General features: G+C 38.9%; 1 protein-coding gene across 1 annotated transcript in view; it reads left to right on the top strand.

The window, feature by feature from the left end:
- The window catches only part of ZDHHC5 (zDHHC palmitoyltransferase 5), a 64,515-nt gene that overhangs the window by 22,816 nt on the left and 18,670 nt on the right, over positions 1 to 23,029 (top strand). The window lies entirely within an intron of this gene.

Raw genomic sequence — 23,029 nt, 5'->3', positions numbered from 1 at the left:
GGATGGATGGAAACCAAATCAGTTTATAGACTTCTTGTTCTTCCAGGAATTATGCCATCCTTTTAAAAAGGTGTATAAATTAACAATTACAGTAGATTGCCAGTTAATTTTATTGGATGGCCTAATCTTATATAAAGGAATAATCTTTTTCTCCACTCTATTGTCAGTGTTCAGTGTTTTCTTATTTAAAATTTAATTGGATGAATAGGTTTCATTCAACTTTAGCTGAATAAATAAATTGTAACAAAGATTTACAAAATATCATTATAAGCTGATTAAGGATTAAGTCAATTTGGGTAGCATTAAAGTAATATCTATGGTACTGGTATCTGATTCAGTAAATCTGAGGTAATTGTAGATTTAAGATATTATGTGCTATTGTTCACAAAACTGTTAAACATGTATCCTTTATGGTGTGTTATGAAGTTCCACTTCTGTTTGCAGGGCAGACCCTCTGCAGTCATTCTGTGTACTGCACTGCCTCAGGATACCATCTGATCTCCAACATTATTTAATTTCTGTATGAAACTTTTGTTGTGATCACTGGGTAATTTGGGGCAGAATCTACCAGGATGCTAATGATACTTAGCTCAATTTCTTCATGACATCAGAATAACTTAAACTGGTACTAAAATACAGCAATAGCCTGGATGAGAGTTAATAACCTAAAACTTAGGGTGGAAGTATTATGGTGAATGGTTCTTGGACCTGGGAATTAAGGGCTAGCTCTAAATGGCATGTGCAATTATTTGAATTAAAAACAGGAAAGGTTTTTCACGTGTGACTTTAGTGTGCTTGCTGTACTTTAAAGAAGTTATATGTTTTCCTGGCCTCGCATAATAGGCAAGAATGATATGCTGCTATGTGTACCCAAGAAAAGCAGGGGTTGTTTAAGGACAGTCAGACGATTACAGCAAGCATGCCTGTGCCAGATCCAAAGCACCTTTCTTACCTTCAATCCAAATAGTTGTACATCCTTGATAGTACCTACCCTGAAGGAAGAGGTTTCCAATCTAGAGTGTTCCTGGCTCCATGTTTAATGCTGGAGGCATAGGTCACCTTTGTGGCTAGGAACACTTATTACCAGCTGGGGTGCCGATATTTCAACTCTAGCTATTTCTTGATAGAGGTAGCGTAATTCATGCTGGGGTAACATCAAGACTGGATTACAGTGTGGTAGTCCTTGCTTAATGATGGTAATTGGGACTGGCAACTCTGTCACTAAGCAGCACAATCATAGTGCGACGTCACGTGACTGCGCCAACTTATGATGGCAGTTGCAGCACTTCCAGTTGCTGCTGTTAAGCAAACCTCACATATTTGTTAGGTGTGATGTCACATGATCTCCATTTGTAACCTCCTGCTGGCTTCCCTATTGACTTTATTCGTTGGAAGCCAGCAGCGAAGATCGCAAATGATGATCAAAATGACCATGGGATGCTGGAACCATCATAACTGCAAGCCAATTGCCAGGCGCCTGAATCATGATCACATGACAGGGATGCTACAATTATGAGGACCAGTCATAAGTCCTCTCTTTCAGCGCCATCATAACTTCAAACAGTCTTTGAATGAGTGGCCATTAAACGAGGACTACCCATAATGTGCTATATGTAGCTTTAGGCTTATTAATAATACTGTAGAAAAGTAAAATAGAATTAAAAGAAAAAAGTAACCAAACTCCCAAATCCAGTAATAACCCATTATGTAACCATTGACACACTAAGGAAAACAGTCAAAGCAGCTACATTTGCCTTCCAGGAACCTCCTATCCTTGGGAGGTCTTGCTGTCTGTACTTTGATTTGCAAATTACTAGTTGGTAACACTGTGAAGATGGAGCTACCTTGCAATGGCATCTGCCCAGTAAAATGAGCTCCTCCTATGATTTGTCAGGACTAACACTGATACTTTTAAGCACAGATATCTTTTTAAAACTCCCCCTTGTGCATGTGTGTACACACACACACACACACACACACACAGAGTTTTCGTCTGTTTTCCTCAACTTTTGTAAACTGCTGGCTTTTAAAATAAAATAAAAATAAAAAGCAGTTGCATACCTAGTTACCTCACACTGGCTAAATGATCTAGTATTCTGTTTCTAGCTAGGTAGTATAACAAGGTATAGTAGATATGAAAAGCAGCTGGGAACATTGGTGTTATGTCACAAAGGCAAACACATATAACATACCACCCATCAGTACTTAATGATCAGTAGAGACTCCTTGACTCAGTTTCAGCTTCTGATGACTTCACAGACACAGCCATTAATTTTCTTGGCAACGGTATTGGAAGTAAATTGTTACTGCATTCTAGGATTTTTTCCACCTTGGCATCTAGTTTAAAGTCCTGCACTTCCAAGGAGATCCTGAATAAATACTAACCAAGGCCAACTCTGCTTAGTTTCTAAAGGAAACTTGCCTCCTAAATAAATCAGTGATTTAAATCAAATGCATTGCTGATATCTTAATTGTATATATGAAATCCCGAAACATGGAAAAAGACATTCAGCTTCAGGATCATTCAGAGCACTTGTATGTACATCTTTCTATGTTATACACTATTTTGCACAGTAGCCTTTATAAATCTGTAATATGTGTTATTATTTGGAGTGTCTTGTATTGTGAAAGATTTAATATTTTGTAATCAAGAGAACATTGTCTACTCTGCAGTGTAGCATAGAAGCTGATAAGGCACAGCCTTGATTTGCTTGTTGAGAATTAATGGAACATTGTAGAATAATTTAATTTTAGGTCATTTAAACTTGGTTGATTTACATTACAGCATCAAATTAAAATTGAAATCGTGTGTATGATCAAATCTGTTAGATTCAAACTTGGTTCAGGGCCATTTGGGGTGGAGAGCCATGGATCTGATGGCATTTTCTCCTTGTAAGATATTATTTATGCATATAACTGTCTTCTTTAATTTCTAATGGCTGCTTTGATCTCTCATCTCTTTTAAAAACATATTGGTGCATTTTAAGTTTATTCTCTCATAAATTAAAAAAATTGGAAAAATATAATATTTGAAATTTAATAGGTGAACCCTGTATTGCAGGACAGCAGTGTTGAATACAGCAGGAGCTATGATACATTCACAGGATGTTAGGGATACTCCAAGTGATACTTCCTGTTTGTAACACTCCGCTATTATTATGTTTGCTTTGTCCCGTCAAATCTTTTCCTTCTCTACTTTTTAATTCACAATTTTTTTTTTAACAAAATAGAAGAACTGAAGCTTTTTTTAAAAGGTTTGCCGTGTCTTGAACATCAGAGAGGGACATTCCTTGTCTCTGTTAAAACAGGAACCTGAGACAAGACCATTCCCCTTGAAAGTTAAAAGCAAAAGTTATTGTGGCTAGGCTTTGTATTTCATAAGGGAAGGAGAATTGTCAAGTGAAGGAAAGTGTGATCTTCTCCAACTCATGCACAGCAGTCTTGATTCACATCAGAATCCTGCAGACTTTCTGAAAATAAAAATAATGTCACATTGAGAGCCAAAAAGTATCTGCAGTTTATGTTCTTTTTTTATCTAGAGACACATACAAGCAAATGCAAGCTTACAGTTTTCATTGTTGTATGAATTTATAGCTCCACTTATCCACACACTCATGCACACTAACCCAGCTTTTAAAACTAGCTGGTCAGATTAAGTTTGAGTTCCAGAAGAATTGAGGTGGGTCACTCACTGTGCACACTACCACACTATCTTATTCTGTATAATGACTCCAAAGTATTCATTTCCCATGCATTTTTATACCTGCCAGCAAGGCTTCACTAGTTCATCAAAGTTTAGCCAGTCCCATTTGGTACTTAACTTACATCTCCTGGTACTTTTCTGCTGAAACACCATTTCCTTGCGGCTCCCAGGAGAAATATATTTGGTTTAGAAACCATGTTTTGTTCTGATAACTCTTTTTTTCATATATTATGTCATCTTCAGAATTTCCATTCTTCATACTATATGTAAACTGAAATCTTTCTGACCAAATGTTGCTGCCTTTTTCATCTATTCTGAGTGAAAAATCTTTCATACAATTCCATCTTTAATACATACAACTACATGGCATAAAGTTGCACAATATCACTGTAACATGGCATTATACAATTGTTTGCCATCTATGCTAGTGACAATATACTGGCATTAATAGATTCATGGTTATTAAGTAAGCAAACTGGTGAGTTTATTGGTTTTGTGAAATGGTCTAGAAGGGGTTATGAAATTGATTAGATTAGGTTCTTTTATAAGGTTAGTTTATGAAATTGGTTACAAAAAGGGCATTTTCAGGGGAAACCAGTGAATGGTCACATAATGTTTTGTTGCTCATACATACATTCATACATACATACATACATACATACATATACACACATACACACAGTACTATGCAAAAGTTTTAGGCAGGTGTGAAAAAATGCTGTAAAGTAAGAATGCTTTCAAAAATATATATTGTAATTGTTTGTTTATCAGTTTACAAAATGCAAAGCGAGTGAACAGAAGAGAAATCTAAATCAAATCAATATTTGGTGTGACCACCCTTTGGCTTCAAACAATCATCAATTCTTACACTTGCACACTTTGTACACTTGCACGGTCAGGGATCTTGTAGGATTAGAGTCAGGTGTATGATTAACCAATTATACCAAGCAGGTGCTAATGATCATCAATTTCATATGTAGGTTGAAACACAGTCATTAACTGAAACAAACAGCTGTGTAGGAGGCTTAAAGCTGGGTGAGGAACAGCCAAACTGCTACTAAGGTAAGGTTGTGGAAGACAGTTTACTGTCACAGGTCATATACCATGGCAAGACTGAGCACAGCAACAAGACACAAGATAGTTATACTGCATCAGCAAGGCCTCTCCCAGGCAAAAATTTCAAAGCAGACTGGGGTTTCAAGATGTGCTATTCAAGCTCTTTTGAAGAAGCACAAAGAAACAGGCAGTGTTGAGGACTGTAGACGCAGTGGTTGGCCAAGGAAACTCAATGCAGCAGATGAAAGACACATCATGCTTACTTCCCTTCGACATCGGAAGATGTCCAGCAGTGCCATCAGCACAGAATTGGTGGAAACCAGTGGGATCCAGGTGCACCCATCTACTGCCTGGAGAAGTCTGGCCAGAAGTCTTCATGGAAGAATTGTGGCCAAAAGCCATACCTCCAACGTGGAAACAAGGCTAAGCGATTCAACTATGCACAAAAACATAGGAACTGGGGTGCAGAAAAATGGCAGCAAGAACTCTGGACTGATGAGTCAAAATTGGAAATATCTGGCTTTAGCAGGAGGCAGTTTGTTCACCGAAGGGCTGGAGAGTGGTACAATAATGAGTGTCTGCAGGCAACAGTGAAGCATGGTGGAGGTTCCTTGCAAGTTTGGGGCTGCATTTCTGCAAATGGAGTTGGAGATTTGGTCAGGATCAGTGGTGTCCTCAGTGCTGAGAAATACAGGCAGATATTTATCCATCATGCCATACCATCAGGGAGGTGTGTGATTGGCCCCAAATTTATTCTGCAGCAGGACAATACCCCAAAGATACAGCCAATGTCATTAAGAACTATCTTCAGCATAAAGAAGAACAAGGAGTCCTGGAAGTGATGGTTAGGCCCCCACAGAGCCCTGATCTCAACATCATCGAGTCTGTGTGGGATTACATGAAGAGACAGAAGGATTTGAGGCAGTCTACATTCACAGGAGATCTGTGGTTGGTTCTCCAAGATATTTGGAACAACCTACCTGCCGAGTTCCTTCAAAAACTGTGTGCAAGTGTAGCTAGAAGAATTGATGCTGTTTTGAAGGCAAAGGATGGTCAAATCATATTGATTTGATTTGTATTTCTCTTCTGTTTGCTCACTTTGCATTTTGTAAATCGATAAACATAAACAATTACAATATATATTTTTGAAAGCATTCTTACTTTACAGCATTTTTTCATACCTGCCTAAAACTTTTTGCACAGTACTGTATATCACTACAGCACAATATGTTGTTTACATATAAAGAACAATTTTATTGCTATTTTATTTTAGCAATTATATTTATGGAAAGTAAAAGCAACACTTACATTTAAGTTTTAGTTTATTATTTTTCTTATATTTAGAAGGTTATAGTGTTTCACAGTTTTCCCTTTTCTGTCTTCCAGATATAATTATCTAAGGTATAGGAGGTAATGCCCTTTGCTAGTACTGTAATAATGATTATGGAGGGTGAACAAGTTAATCAGGATTTGAGTCATTTTGTGCAGAGATGCAGTTTAGACCTTTCTACTTTTCAGTTGTCCAAATAGCTTCTTATTTTTCCTCCTAGTTACCATTTGTTTTGGGGAGAATGTTGGATTCTGGAGAGTGTGCCAAAGGAAAGGTGAAAAATCCTTACCTTGGACTTGATCCTGAGTCCTTAGAAAATATTTAGAAGATTAAACTCTTGATAAGTCTTCTTCCACCTAGTACAATCTGGAGATAGACTGTAATTCCAGAATTGACAGCCTAAATAGCTGTGTACGTTCAGAGTATTATCTCATTTAAGTTCTAGCTTGCTAGTATGCTTGGATATGAACTGAAGTATTAAATATTAAGACCTCTTCCCAGATCCTTTTATGCATTCAGTATAGGTAGTCCCCAGTTTAAGAACAAGTTTTGTTTCCAAGGTCTGTCCTTAAGTCGAATTTGTATGTAAGCTGGAACAGTATTATTGTATAATACTGTATAAGTAGTATTGTGTAATTAACTCAAACCATCAGGTATTTAACTTGAATTATTGTGTATTTAACTCGAATCTTGCTACAATAGGCTCCATTCTCAACTATGGGTTGTCTGCAAATGGGGCATTCTTAACCCAGGGACTAATTGGCCATAGAGCTGTCACAAAGGTATTTTTCAGTTCTGTGTTGTGGATGGGATTTAAAATAATCACAGGACTGAATCACCTAGGTCCTTTGAGCCATTGTCTGGAATATGGATCTTTGTTAACTGATGAAGAAAAAGCAGAATTCAGTTAAGTTAAGGGGAAAATTGCTGCACCTATGACCACTCTTTATATAGACTGAGAGAAGGAATGTAGGAGCTTATTATTGGCAGAATTATTAATGTATTAAAAATTGAGAATAGCTAGAAATATCTCTTGATCTGAGGGAAAGCAAGTGACTGCAGCTACTGAAAGAGCATTTGGGGGGGGATGTTCTTTGGTGCTATCTAGTGGCTTTTTTTTTTTTGCAGTAGAGATGTGGTATCTGTATGCTTTCCAGGTGTGCTCTGCAGAGGAAGGAGGTGGGCAAACTGGCCAATGAGTAAATCAGCAATTGATCAATATACATGCTGTTCCTTCCAGGTGGCAGCCTTCTCTACGGAGGTACACAATGTGTGCTATGAAGTCATCAGTTAAGCATCATAGGATGTGGACACAGGGAATATAGTCTACTGCCCAGTTAGTTTTCAGGTTGATCATAGCTAAAAAAATCTTTTTTATCTTCAGGTAGAAGCAAAAAAACTTAGAATGATTTGATGCCCAACCAACATCTTCAGAATGTCTGGAGAAGAGCTAAGTGAAGAAAGAGGAGAACATTTGCTGCTTCAGAATGGAATTGTGGGGAGAGGGATTGCTTTGAATGGGACGTAGTATGGTTAATAACCTAAAAAGAAGTATATGCACTGAGAGGACAACAGTCATTTGGAATGTTGTTTGTTGCTTAGTGGAAAAACAGTGGTTTTAACCATTTAAGAGATTTCTACCTCTGGAAGCATCACAAGATGGGTGCATAATTTTTACAGATCTTTAGATATAGGTGTAGAAGTGCAAGCACATTGGTTTCCTACAGATGTGGTACAGAATGCTATTGAGAAAAGGTAAATGTAACTTGGACTAGTTCATTCATGCAGTTACATCATAATTTACAGCAAAAAGTAAACTGAAATGTTTTAACTGAAAATATATGAAACTCTTATCTGATTGTGTCTGTGGTGGCACATGTTCAAATGAGGGGGTACATACAACCCATTCTGTGGCACAAAGAACACCTCCCTCCTCCGCCTTGAACATTTTTAGATGCATTTTTAGACTTTGAGGGGTAAAGAATGAAATGGATGTCTTAAGCCCTGCATATGCTTAATGCGCTAATGTCATTCCTTAAAACTTTTGAAACCCTTCTCAAAATGGACTAGGGTCCCACTCAGTTTTGGAATGGAGCCATCAACATGTCATACAAAGCCTTGTGTGGCCCTCAGGTTGAGGGAAGTTATTCATCCCTTGTTTTCAGTGTGATTGTAATTCAACAATAAATTATTCTGACTTATAAATTTTTGCGAGCCAGAGTTTATCTCCATTCTAAGATGCGATTCTGACAAACAAATACGTTTCTTTGTTTAACTGCCTTTTTTTCATAACAAGGCTACTCTTCTGTTTACTGGAGCTACTGTAGTGAAACAGCAATAAAGTGAAGCTTTTCTTTAAATACAGTATTTCATTTTGCTGTTTTAACTTTTAGAGAACAACTACAATTACTCCTGATTTCATATATTCTCCAGCAGGATTATTCAGAGAAAGGCATTTTATTGCAAATTCCTTATTAGTCTGTGGTACTTATTCTGTTGCAGAGCATTTGTCCCTAGAAAACTCGAGGGGGGTGTACCTTCAACTTGGTACTGACTCCTGGTGACTGCTTGGACTGGACCCTGCAGTTTCCTTGGCAAGATTTTCTGAAGTGGCTTGCCATTACCTTCTTCCTAGGGCTGAGAGAAAGAGACTTGCCCAAGGCTGCCCAGCCTAAGGCAGGACTAGAACTCAAAATGCCTGCAAAAAAAAGAGTTTCAGTTGAATAACTGTGTATTTTTATGGATGTTAGTTAATTGCATGATCTCATTTTTATCTTATATAAGATCCTTACAAATCACTAACTGTATATATTCAATTGGCTCACCAAAATTCTGATCTAGGAATTACATGAAATTAATTCAAGAAATTAATTTTAATTTATGTTGTAGTTTTTTCCTTGATTGCTGTAGTGGAGAGACCCCATGCAAATTAAGATAAGGAATATTTCCAATGTTCCAGAGATAATTTAATCATGGTTAGAAAGTTCTTTAGTGATTTTGTACTATTGCATGTCTTACAGTTTGCCATAAGATGCACAATAATTTCTAGTTCCGTAACCTAGTTGTTCATAGCTGATAGATTATAGCAAAGTGTCACATTTCTTCCAAAACTAGTTTAAACTTCCTTATAATTGTAGAAAGAAAACATTTTTTACCACAAACTCTTAAGAGCTAAGTAATAGCTTGTCTTGAGTTAAATTTAAATCTCTGTTAAATCCTGACTGAAGTGGGCAAAAGTGCCTTTACTGCTTTGTGTATTTTGCTGTGGCTGGTTTTTGATTAATTCAGACACATGCAGATCATTTCAACATGTGTCCCAGCTTAAACAAGTCTTACAAGTCCAACAGACTGTATCAGGTCAATCAGAAACTGATCTTAACTAGCGTGAACTGATTTTCTACTGTCTTTTGTTATGGTGATTCATATATAAGAATTCTAGACAACTTTATGCTGCTTTTACTTTCCTGATTTATTTTAGAACTTTGGGCTATTTTCCAGATGAATTTTCCTATAGATACTCAAGAGTTTCTCTTTTCCAGCAAGATAAACAGCAGGCTGGAGAGTGGGAAAGCTGTGAATCAGGATAGTCATGAAAAAAAGAGGATGTAAAACTCCTGTCCTAGAATCATAGATCAGACTTTAGAGTTCTTTTCTTCATCTGCTATCACAAAAATAGTTTCTAATGAAATCTCTTAAAAGGGTTGAATGATTGGAAATGGATGACTTGCTGACTCATATATCGTTTTGGTACTATTGGCCTTGTTTGGCCTGGGAAAGTACGCAGGACTGGGCCAGTTTAGAGGTTAGATGGGAGACTTCCAAGAAATTTCAGGGCTGTACAAATCAATCTGTTTCTAAACTGAAAAAATATTCTTAAAGAAAGCAATGGCAGTTCTCTTCTGTGTTGATGTAAAAACAAAACAAAAACATGGAATTGCCACAAGTTGAGCCCAATGCAAAGGAGACTTTACTTGTATTCTGTCTAAATTATTGAAGTTTTCAGTAAGCTTTGCTCTCAACTCTATTGATATAAAATATGTCTTCAGTTGGATTAAGGGCAGTGATAAAGTAGGAATAACTAAATCCCAATCTAATCCAATTTATATGTAACCTTGTAACTAGTAGCCTAGTTTGCTACATATGCCTTTTTGTCAAGGTACTATACATTTACCTTCTTGCCTGTTGGCTCATGCTGTATAAATCCATTTGTTTATCATAGAATGCTCTGACTTGGGAAGGAGGGACAGATGCTGCCCTAAATCTGTGGGATTAAATTCTCAGCAACAAAGCAGATTAGGGTATTACACCATCAGCTTCAAGGAGAAAAACTGCTGGTCTTTGAGCCCAGGCTTTTCTATAGAAAGGTCTCTTTAGTATAACTTTATCATAGATATTTAGAGTTGAAAGGTACCTTGGAGATCTTCTAGGCAAATCCATTTAACCCTTTGCTCTGCATCTCCTCTTGTAACAGCTGCATCCCTGTCAGATAGTTGTCCAGCCTCTGTTTTTGTTTTGTTTTGTTTTGAGTTAAATCTCATTATTTCACAAGACAGTCTTTTCTGTTGTTAATCAACTCCTACCATCATGGAAGTAAGTTCTTTGTAGCCTGGAGTCTACCTATGTTTCCTTGTGGCTTTGGTACATCCTAAATGAGTGGTCTAAAAATAATAATGACAGTCTCCTATCTAGTTTAGCTCCTGGTGTCTACATCCATGCAGTTTTCTTGGTAGTCTTACAGAAGTGGTTTGCCACTGTCATCTTCTGGAATGTTTTTCCATCTCCCAGACTAGCATTAGCTTTGGAATTCCCAGGTGAGCCCCCATCCAAATGCTAGCCATGGCTGAGCCTGTAAATAGATTCCAAAATCAGCCAAAGTTGGCTATCTGCTGCCCTCTTTGAGGGCAAAAGAATGACAGAGCAAGATTAATTTTCTCTGATTTAAATCTAGATTTGGCCCATAACAGTTATATGTTGTTAAAAAACAAACTAAAGGGTTAGTGTCACATTATTTTGTAGCATTTTTACTATGTTGCTCTTGCATAGAATTTAGCATAGTGATAAATACCTACTCTGAGCAAAGGGAGCAATTGGAATTGATGGCTTCATACTGATAAATATGATTTCTATTTGATTCCCAATCCATCATCCAGTGCTTACAATCCAATTTTACTCTTATTTTCTCTATAGCCCCTTGCAGTCTTACAGTTGGATATATTTTTATTTAATTCCCCCCAGCCTGTTAGAAGAATCTGGAAGAATTTATCCTACCAGAGGAAACAGAGTTCATGTAAACTGGAGGATATTACAGTAGTGATTTCTATTTGGTAAGATTTATGTTTGATGAATAGAACTAGCAAGTAGCAATATGACGGCAAGGTATTGTTTGGTATGATTTATTTAGAAAAAAATATGGTACAGCTGAAGTTAGAGCAGCATAAAAGGGAAGTTAGGGAAGTTAGAGCAGCATAAAAGATCTACCAAATAAATATTGTCATATTTTTTTAAGATGGCAGTAGAAGCTACAAAATCTACTAAACAATGAAAGAAGCCTTTTAAAAGGCTTGTAAAAGGCTTACAATTTCATTGCCAAAAAAAGTTATTAACCAGGTTATGGAAAATCAATAACGGGTAAGCCAGTTAATGTTTGTAGGAAAGGAAATGCTATTATTGGGCGTAGACATAGGGATAGTTCAGTCATTCATTCATTCATTATAAACAAATGTTCTAACTATCTTAATGATTCAGATTCACTTGGAGCTGGATGCCAGCTAAACTAGTCCTGTGGAGATGCCTCACTGCAGTAGTATCTGGGATTAGTCTGAATATGTTGATCCTGAAGAGTGGACTGGGTCCATGTGGTATCAGCCCGGCCACCTGTAGTTTGGATCTTGGTCCTTCCTAGTTGGTAACAGGGGATTGGGTCAGATCAAAGTTTAATGCATCCTTGGGTGGGGGGTGCTGCCACCAGCCCTGAAAGAGGCAGTGGTGTGCTTCTTCCTTAAAAAGCCATTGCTCAGCCCAGCAATGTTACATAGCTATTATTCAGTCTTAAGTATTTCCTTTTTAGGAAAGGTTGTTGAGAAGGTGGTGCAGTCTGGACCAGCTGTAGCTTCCGAGTAGTCTTCAGAGTCAACCCCATGTAAAGCACATTCAACTGTGAGATGATTAATTGTTAAAAGTAGTGGTATATATTAAGTGAAATCATCATTATTCATGGGGCGGGGAGGGTTGTATGTATTCATTTTTCATTATAGGTAGTTGTGGTATAAAAGTTGAGAACCCCTGGTTTGGAGTCTGAAATAACAGATCTGGCAAAAAGAGTTTACACCAGTTCAAAGAGAACAGGCAAGACTCTGGAGATGGCAGTTTCACAATAAACTAAAGGCCTTTAGCAAGATCAAGAATGAGAGGTAGTGAGGACTGAGAAGGTGATGCATCAGTTAAGACCTTATCTGAACATGGAAGCCTTATTTATGATCACTCCCACCTTATGTCACATCTTATTTGGAATACTATAATGCATTCTACATGAGGCTGCATTTGAAGACCACTCAGAAACTTCAAGAGGTCCAGAATGCAGTGGCCCAACAGCAACAGCTATCACTATCCCCATGTAATATCTCTGTTTCAGATATACTGGTTACCAGTTAGTTTCAGATGGAATTCGAGATGGTGCTTACCATATATACTGTAAAGCCCTACATAGGTTGGGGCCTGAATATCTTTGGAACCTGCGACTCCCACTGGTTTCTGCTCATCCAGTAAGATGTGGAAAAGTGAGCTCTCATCAGGACTCTTTAAGAGAAGGTGATCTGCAGGAATCTTGGGGATGAGCCTTCTCAGACATTCCTCCTCCCCCTTTGGAAGAGCTTCCTACCTGAAATTAGAGTAGCTTTGTTCCTGTTAATATTCTGGAAAGTGATCAAGACAGTGTTCATCTGCTGTAAAAAGGGCCAACAGCATGTTAGGTTTTAATAAGAAACATATTGTAAAAAGAGACGCCAATATCTTAATGCCCTTATATAAATCAATGATGCAGTCACATCTGGAATGTCATATGTGATTCTGGTCACCATACTTCAAAAAAGATATAGTAAAGCTGAGTCCCCCATCAGGGGGAGATGGGTGGAGATAAATCAAATAAATAAATCAAGCAACCAAGTTCAGAGGAGGGCAACTAAGATAATCAAAGGGGTGGAGCAGCTTCCTTATAAGGAAAGGTTGTGATACTTGGAACTTTTTAGTCTAGAAAGGAGGCAAACGAGAAGGGATATGATTGAGGTGTATAAAATTATGCATGGTGTGAATAAAATAGACAAGGAGAAACTTTTCCTCTCCCAAAGTACTAGAACCAGAGGTCACACAATGAAATTGAATATTGGAAAAATCAGGACAGAAAAAAGGAGTGTTTTTTTTACATAATCTATAATTAAACTTTGAAATTTGCTTCCACAAGATGTGCTGGCTACCAGCTTGTCTGGCTTCAAAAACGGATTAGAACAGTTCATGTAAGTCATGGCCTCTGAAGGCCATCTTCTGGGAGAGTAGTAGGCTTCTTTGTGCAATTGGTTTACTACTGTGAGAACAGACTGATGGACTAAAGAGGCCAGGGGTCTGATCCAGCAGGGCCCTGCTTATGTCCTTATGTTCTTAAGACCTGGCTGTTTCAAAGGGGTTGTGGTGGGGAATTGTGAGGAATGTCTACTGCAAGCTAACTCTGCTAGCAAAGGAATTCAAAGAACCTTAGTATTGAAAGTATATTTTCTTGCTTATATAAGTAGTGTTTATAAGTGAATCCTATCACATTCCTTCCAGTCTGTTCCACAATTTTAAAATTCAACTATTCAACGTGATTTTCCATGTTTATATATGTAGCATGCAGACATTTGCTTCACCCAACCTCTGGGCTCAAGCAAGCAAACTGATACTCCTTTCTCTTTGCCCCACTCCCAGAGCCACATAAAGGCTTTACACTGCAGCCTACAACTATGTTTACAATTATTGTGGAAAGCTGCAAAAATGGTGCCATGTATTCTTCCAGCAGCACAGCTAGCAGACTTTTATTAAAAGTGGAAGAAATGGCACCTTCACCACAGAATGGTTTCCCCATTACAATTGCTGCTCTTTCTTTTTTTTCTTTTACAAATGGTCAGATATATAACAACATGGGTTGAAAAATCTGAAGCAGAGCACCTAAGCAATTTAGATTCTTTGTGTATGCTAGAGAATAGAAGCAAGGAAACGCCTGTTACTCTAGGAGCTATAGCTGCCAACTCAGAGAGAGATGCTATTTGAATCTCATTTTTTAATTCTCTTATTGGTCAGCTAGAAAGAAAACTGATTGGCTCACTAGCTGTTCTCTGTTTTACAATTTCAAGAGCAGCAGAATTGAAACAGTTGAAGGTCAGCTTCAGACTGGTTTGTGGGGGATTGTGGTGTGGAAATAAAGGGAAAATTTCTATGTGGAAATGCTGATATGGAAAAAGAGAACATTTAAGATGATAAAAAGAATCTGGAAATAAAGTGGAGGGCAATGCAGCTACATCAGAATTGTTTTGTGTGCTTCCAGGGATGCACACTTACCAAGACTCTTGCTGCCATATTTGGGTATTTCTAAAATTTCTAGAGACTTTTTTGAGACAGCCCCAAAGACACATTGAAATAGTACAACTTGTAACTAAGACATGTGTTGCATGATCAGGCCTAATCTTCCTAGAAGTGCATCCAGCTAGTATATCAGTATAGGCTGCACAGTTTTCCTGATCATAGCTACCTGGAAATCCAGGATTTCACACAGTTTTGTTTCAAGGAGAATGCTGCTTCATCTAAAATGAGATAAATCCCTATCCCCAGATGGGGCCTCTCCTAATCAGGGACTTTTCTGTCTTGATTTGATTAAATTTCAGTTTGCTTTCATCCATCTAGCCCTTTACATGATGAAACATTGATTCAGAATGGTAACTCTTTCACAGGAATCACGCACTCAAAATACCTAAGAGACTTCTCCAAATAATTGATTTAGATATTAAAAAGAATAAGCAAAAGGCTGAGGGTTGGATTTATAGTAAATCTTATTTCATAAGCATGATTGATTGAAGCTCCTGGGAAATCTACAGAATCATTGAGAAGTGTGGAAGACACTCTGTCTTATTCCTTAATAGGTTAGGAAAATTCTCTGATTCCTGTATAGGCAGGCAACTGAAAATTATCTCCATCCCAAAACAAAACCAAAAATTGGATTGAAATAATCAGTTTCATTCAAGACCTCTTATCCATGAATAACATAGGAGATTCTGGTCCAGGGAAATATTTATTTCCATTCTGGTGTAACGTTTCATGTCATATTCACTGTTACTCTCATCTGAGCTGCATTGGTTATTCTAAGGCGGGGATCCCCAAACTCTTCAGCTCAACGATCCCTTCATGAAGTTTCAGATTGTTCATGGACCCCCAAACATTTATTATGTTAAGCTATACTCATAAGGAAATTTTGCTGTGTGAATAACACGAGGCAAACCAGGTAGCCGGGGCTAATGAGCTAATTGCCTACACCTGACAAGTACTGACTCAGCACAATGTGGGGGATATAAGCAGTCTGCATACTGCTGGGTGTTACTGAGAGCTGTTGAGTACTGTAATTAATAGTACTATGATAATAATGACAACTCAAAGCTGCTATTGCTGGTGGCTGGCCATCCAGTCCTGGGTAATGCTGTCTTCCACTAGCTACCTTAACCTCAGGACCAGGGACTGGGTGGAGTTCTACAGAGACCCCAACAGATTAACCCCAATCAACCTTCCATCATTTATTGACCACCTATTGATCCCCAGACATTTACTGACCCCCTTTTGACCCCCATCCATTTATCAACCCCTTGAATAGTCCTATTGACCCTTGGGGGTTGATATTGATCGCTTTGGGAAACCCTGCTGTAAAGTCATACACCAATCCTGTAATTGCTATAGATAGTTGGTACCTCTAAAAACATATTTACCACCTCTTTATAATTACCCAACATGTGTCTACTACATCTTGATAATGATCAAACTTGTGAGAACATCCTACACAATAAACAGTGATATTTCTCCAATGATCCAGCATAGCTTGATCCTTCCTCTCCAGTTGTTCCACCTTAAAGTCTTTGTTTATTATTACTTTGTATCGACACAATCCTGAAGGACTCTCAGTGGTTCACAGATATTATACAATTACAGCTGAAACATCCACTCTGAGTTTAAAATAAAAACACATAAATGAATAAAACATAAACAACCCTAGCAATCAACAGTTTGTAAATCTCAACCAAGATAATATCACAACCCAGACACCCTCCAGCAGAGGTCCATTTTAAGCTATTTCCAGATAGCAGTTAAAAAAAGAGCTAACATGATTTCCATTGCAAGGTCATTGCAAAGGACCAGCACTACCATTGAGCACACCCAAGCCCCAGCACTGAAGCCAAACTAGGAGTACACTAGTTTATATGAAGGGTAATAAAATAAAGTTATTAAGATCTTAAGGTTGGCCTCAAACCTCTTTCACCTTTTGCTAGGCTTGGTCAGGTTATATTTTATACTACTGTAAAGGTAGTGTCCTGTTTCAGGTCTCAGCTCACACATACAGTTGCTAGGTGAGGAAAGCAATTTATTCAAGGCTGAGCAGATAATAGCAGATAAGGGAAGAAATGTAAATCAACAAAGTCTCTTGGAAAGAAAGCTTGCTTGGGTGGTTTCAATTTCAACAGCAGCATGCAGAAGAGTAGACAAGTAGTCAGAATCCAGTCCAAAGTTCAGAGAGCCAAATCAGGTTTGTCACCCAGTCCAAGGTCAGAGTTTCATGAGCAGGATTCAGAGGAATAACATGTCAGAGCAGGAAATCAGACAGTTATTTCCAATGAGGAGACATGGGTCAGAGCTGCCTCTTAAATCAGGCTGTAGCCAGCTGTCTTTAATCAAGAGATTTACTTCCTTGCTTAGCAAGGACTCTCAATGAACATCTTTGCTTGGCTCTCCGCTCTACTCACTGGGTGCGAGGGCTTGGAGACCTTATGTCATCACCATCTGACTGCTCCAGCTGTCCAGGTGGTGCCTGTGTTCAGTCAGCCTCAAGTGATTCTTGGCTTTGTCCTGAGGCTGACATACCACAGGTTCAGCTGGAGCAGCTTCTTCAGAGTCAGATTCAGAGTCTGAGTCCTGGGCCATGACTTATGACCGTTTGTTCAGTGACTATTTGAAGTTACAGTGGCACCGAAGCAAGGGTCTCACAACCAGTCCCCGAAGTTACAGCTGTTGCGGCGCCCCCATAGTCATGTGATCAAAATTTGGGCACTTGGCAGCCCGCCTGCACTTATAACGGTGGGGCGCTTCAGCTCCCCCCACCTATCTCCCCTCACCTATACCCTTTTGTCTCCCTACACCCTGCAGCCCCTGCTGCCTAGCTCACCTTCTGTGTCGTCTAGCTCCTGCTGCTGACCAAGCATGCCCAGCCTGGCCTTTTGCAAAGCAGCTGCTGGCTGCACAAGGCTTTCTTCCCAAGGTCGCTCACAGCAGTTACCTCGCAAGACCTGGGGAAGATGGCCTCATGTGGTCAGCAGCTGCCTTGCAGAGAGCCAGGGCGGGCACACCTCAGCAGCAAGAAGGTGGCGAAGGTCAGCTGGGCGGCAGAGCACAGGGCATCAGGGGCCTTGGAGTGGAGGGTAGCTAGGGGGACTGGTCTGGGGCAGCTGCAGCTTCCTGGGGTGCAGTGGCTTTGTGCCGTGCTGCTGGAGCACACTGCCAAGAAGCACCTGAGCCGCAGTCTGGTTCTGGAGCTCCTTGCTGCCACACAAGGCAGGGTGCAGGGTGGCCAAAAGGGCAGAGATGCGGGAGGAGATAGGTGGATGGGAGGAGTTGAAGAGGAGGCAGCCCCTTACTTTACTGAGGCTTGGGCTGGGAGGGACCAAGCCCAGAATGACTTGGATTGGGGTGGGTCCTCAGCTGACGACCAGTGGAATTTGGTTAATGATGGCAATAGGGAGTGCTGGGATTGCTGTCGCTAAGCGATGCACTCATGTGATGTTGATGTGATGGACTGGACTGGACTGGACTGGACTGGAATGGAATGGAATGGAATGGAGGAAGGGGGATGAAAACGGTGCTCTCGTCTCCAGAGCAACGCTCTGGAGATAAGCGGAGAAAGCTGGCGCATCCCTAAACATTCCAGAAAATAGTAGAGAGTTGTGCCTGGGAACTACTGGTCCGTCTGAAAAGATTCTGTAAATAAGCGCTAGCTAATAAACCTTGCTGATTGAACCTACACGGTCTCCAGGAGTTCCTTGGGCTAGGCCTGACAGTTGCGCTTTACGACCGTATCGCTTAGCGATGGAAGTTCCAGTCCCAGTTACCATTGTAAGTCGGGGACTACCTGTATTCTGTCTTTCAACAAGGCAAGGTTAAAAAAAAATGGTACAGTGCTTGGCCCATTATCTCCTCAGCTTTTCTTTATCTGATTGCAAAGATTTAAAAGAATTATGATTTTATTATATAGACTTGGGAACAAGACTGATGTGTAGAACTAGGTGCAGAACTATTTTGCTGTATAATTCCTATAATTTTCCAGGTTGATCATTTAAAGTTTATTCTAAATCTCACCCATGTTCTGTGGTAAAACTCTTTGAACCCCAAAAGTATGTCATCACTATTATGATGCCACTAATTAACTTTATTAAATGCATTTGAGTCCTTGTGGTTATTTGTTCATCCTTGCTGTGATATTTTTCTCACTATCATACTCTTATTTTGGACCAGTTAAATCAGAATAATAACCTTCAGGTCCTTAAGTTGTATTTTTTTTATTGTAAACTTGAATCCCAATTTATTTATTTACTGTGCACTGGAAGGCTGAAAAATTATATTCTTTTCATACTTCATTATATCTACATTCAGGTAGCTGCCTTGGATTCTAGACTATTCCCATATTTCATTAAATCATAGAGAGTTTTCTGTTCTATTAAAATTAAAATGAGTTAGCTCTAATATAGTTTCATCTCTGTTCCATTAATATCTTCAGTACATTAGTAAACATTTAAGGATTACCTAGCTTGGTCTAAGGAGGATTTTGCTGTGCTTCTCTTCCAATCATTAGCATTATTTTTAGTGCAACATTCTTGTTCTTTATATCCATCTAGTCAGACTAGCTTGTCTTGTTTTTCTTTCTTGCTTGATCCTCTTCCTTGACAAAGCAGGTTACAGTTGATTTTAGAAAGTTCAAGATATCCAACCTTATAGACAAAGTATTCTGTCTGGGAACTCAACTGTTACTCTTTATATTAAAAAAACAGTAGTGATAAAGTCGTAGTACTGCATAAGTTGAAGAAAAAGATATAGGTAGTTCTCACTTAACAATCATTTGTTCAGCAACCATTCAAATTACAATGGTGCTGAAAGAATGGTAGTTATGACCGGTCCTCAAAGTTACAACCATTGCAGAGCCCCCTTGGTCACGTGATTAAAATTTGGGTGCTTGGCACCCTGCCCACATTTACGACTGCAGTGTGTGCTTCAACTCCCCCCACCTGCCTATTTCCCCCCATCTCTGCCCTTTTGGCCACCCTGCACTCTGCCGCCATCTACCCCTACTGCCCTCCACTGACCTTGGTCATCTTCATCCTCCCACTGCTGAGGCATGCCCTCATGAAGGGCCAGCAGCTGCCTCGGCCAGGCACACCTCATCAGCAGTGGGAGGAAGAAGATGGCGAAGGTCAGTGGAGAGCAGCAGGGGTAGGTGGCAGCAGAGTGCAGGGTGCCCAAAAGGGCAGAGATGGGGGGGGATAAGCAGGTGGGGGCAGTTGAAGCAGAGGTGAATATGGCAGGGCAGGAGAAGCATGAGGTCCTCCCCTAACTACGGCACAGTCCTGGCCTAACCGCAACTGGGACTATCAGAACTGCCATCGCTAAGCAGTGCAGTCATGTGATGTTTTGCCTAACAACCTTTTGGCTTAGCAACGGAAATTCCGGTCCCAATTAGGGTCATTAAGTGAGGAGTATCTGTATAGACTTCTTCAGTAGTTAACTATAAAGTTATGGAGGAATAGTTGGTGAAGTTGACAGATTTTGCTGAAATGGATAAGTTGACTTCTTTGATAAGAGAAAAGACATTATCTACATTTATTGATGACTAGAAACCTCTTACGGACTTTTTGCACAAAAAATTAAAAAAAACAAACTTGTGATTTATGGTTTTGATGATTAGATAGGATAGATTATAGAAAGAGTAATATGTAATTGTAGAGAGATTAAAATATATTTGTACTCATAACTGCTGTGAAGAGCCACTTCTTTATATCTTTTTTTTCTTTCTTTTATATTTTTCTTCAACTTTTTCTTTCTCTTTCCTACTTTATATTAATTTGTGTTAGTTTTTACCTTCTTGCTTAAAAGTTTCAATAAAAACTATATATAAAAAGTAGTTAACTATAAGGTAACAATATCAGTGATAAAACTCTTGTATTGCTGTAATGGGTTGCACACACACACATAGTGTGACAGATTGGGCCCTACTGGCCCTTGAGAGGGAGTCTCTCAGTCTTCCACCCACGACCCTGCTGCACTCTCCTCACAACTCCTGAGAAGACCTACCTTGGTGATGCTATCATCAGCCACTTTTTTCCTTCTCTACCTTGTTTTATTTGGGAGGAAACAAGTGGCAATCCTCCTTCCACCAGCTTGACTGGAGAAGGAAAAATGTGTACTAGAGGTAATATTACCAATCCATTAAGAATTCAAGAATGTATTATGATATATCCAGATTAAAGAAGGAAATTGAAAACACACAAATAGAGGAAAGAAAGAAGGAACGAAGAATGACTTGTTTAGAGATTGATATCAGCTTCTATTCCTTCACACATGGGAACACACTCTTGCAGTGAAAATCACTATCAAATAATAAAATAAAATAATCTGATCTGCTTCTAGCTTTCACTAGTCTCCAGCATGCTGTATAATTCCCTGATCTAACTCAAATCTCTGTGGATTGGTATTTCTTTTCTTACCTAATTTTTAATCAGTCACACAGAAAAGATGCTTCCACTCCTCCTGAGAGATAGAGGAAAAAGAGACAGAAACAAAAGGGAAATTGCCTTCAGCTCAAGTTAAAGCTGGTTTGTTTGGGTTTTCAGTCTTTGATTTTCCCAAGGCTTCAATTGTCTCTGGCCACTACCTGGATTGACAGGTCAGCTAATTTTTGCTCAATTCTGTCAGTGCCTGAACCTCTTGGAATGGGATTTCTCTCATTCACTACAATTGCTAATGCTATATAATTGGAATACAGTCTCCTTTGTAATGATTTGCAGTCTTCATCAGATCCTTGTTGATATTTCACCACTGAGAAGTTAGCATAGTGGTATGTATATAAGATGGGGCCTTTTCTCTAGAAGCACTCCTTAGATAGAACTCTCTCTGCGCAAAGATCAGATTGGTTGGCTCAATGTTTATTGTGTCCTAGACTTGCAGAGAAAAGTACACTGTTTCATTAGACTTTTTATCTGTTGCAGTGTTGCTTTTTTAATTTAAATATTACATAATTGGTCTTATTTTGCTTTGTTTTATTTAAATTGTATTTCGCTTGAAGTAATTCTTAAATTCTTTTAGTCTCTGTGTTTTCTGTGTGCAACGTATGTGTTCACCTTACATGTTATCTAAGTGGTACTGCAGTAGTAGTAAAGTAGCTCAACAGTATCCAGATTATAGAGCTGAGATGAAAGAAAAGCCTAGCATAGACAGTGAATTCACATAAATATTGATTAAGCATATTGTCATCTTGTGACAATGAGACAAAATGTGACAAGGAGTTCAGACCCTAAAGTAATTAAAGAAAAATGAGCTGACCTATCAATCCAAATAGGGGGCCTGAGAAAATCAAATATGGAGGACCCCATCAGATTTTTTTTTTCCTGAAGGGAGGAGAGTCTCTCCCCCAGGGCTAGCTGAAAGCTGGATAAGAAAAGAAAACGCAGTCCACAGAAATTCATGCTGGAGAACAAGGAATTATAGAACAGGTAAGGGATGAGTGAAAGCTAGATGCAGATTTATTAGTTTGTTCTTTACAGCCTGTGATTTGAGCTGTGAGGCTGTTGTTGTATATGTGTGTACAAGGGAAGATTCTGGCTAAAAGGGCAGTGGGTAAAATCAACCTCTCCAGAAGTCTTTTTTTTTTTTCCTTTCTTTTTTCCCTTTCTCCTTTTGCACCTTTTCACTATGCATCTTGTTACAGTTTTATACCTAATAAACACATTCTGTGGGAAGCCTTTAGCATGTCCCCCTTCCTAATGGAAATGGATTGCTATTTTCATCCTCTTCAGTAAACTAAGACAGAAAAGGATTTCTCTAGAAAAAAGTGGCAGTATTATCAAAGTGGCTTTTCCCAGGAAAGGATGCAGTGGGGTATAGTAATATCTTTGTTGTTGTGTGGAGCCCAATATATCACATCCAAGGTGCGTATGTATTCCATTGCACCTCTGTAGGAATTTATTCTCAGTGATGGCATATAATTCCATTTAATAAAAAAATAAAAATAGATATTCCCTCTTTTTAGATGAACATAGTCTCAACATTATTGGGGAGCTTTTATCAGTTGGAACAGAGAATTATTTCATTCTGTTATGTTCATCACTGAACAGATACTAAGTTTAACGCACTGTATATAAAGAAATATTTCAGTAGGTAATGTATTTCTGTCTTGATCTTCTCATGATTAAAGAAGCTGAGTGGGAAATTGTTACTTATAGTATTATGAAAAGCATAGAAGGCTTTTAATACTGCTATATAGGTTGAGTGATATTGTTCTGCATAGTGGACATGGTATGCACACCAGCAATGCATGTGGAAGGAGTATACACCTTGGAGTTGTCTATTCTGTGTAGTATGCACTTGTGAAGGTACACTTGTGAAATAATTTATCTACA

The sequence above is a fragment of the Python bivittatus genome, unplaced genomic scaffold (assembly GCF_059951505.1).
Source record: "Python bivittatus isolate LINGU-HERP-01145 unplaced genomic scaffold, Pbiv_v1 ctg000480_np1212, whole genome shotgun sequence".
NCBI classification, from domain to species: domain Eukaryota; kingdom Metazoa; phylum Chordata; class Lepidosauria; order Squamata; family Pythonidae; genus Python; species Python bivittatus.
Note: the sequence above shows the minus strand (reverse complement) of the source record. Positions and strands in the feature narration are given on the sequence as shown.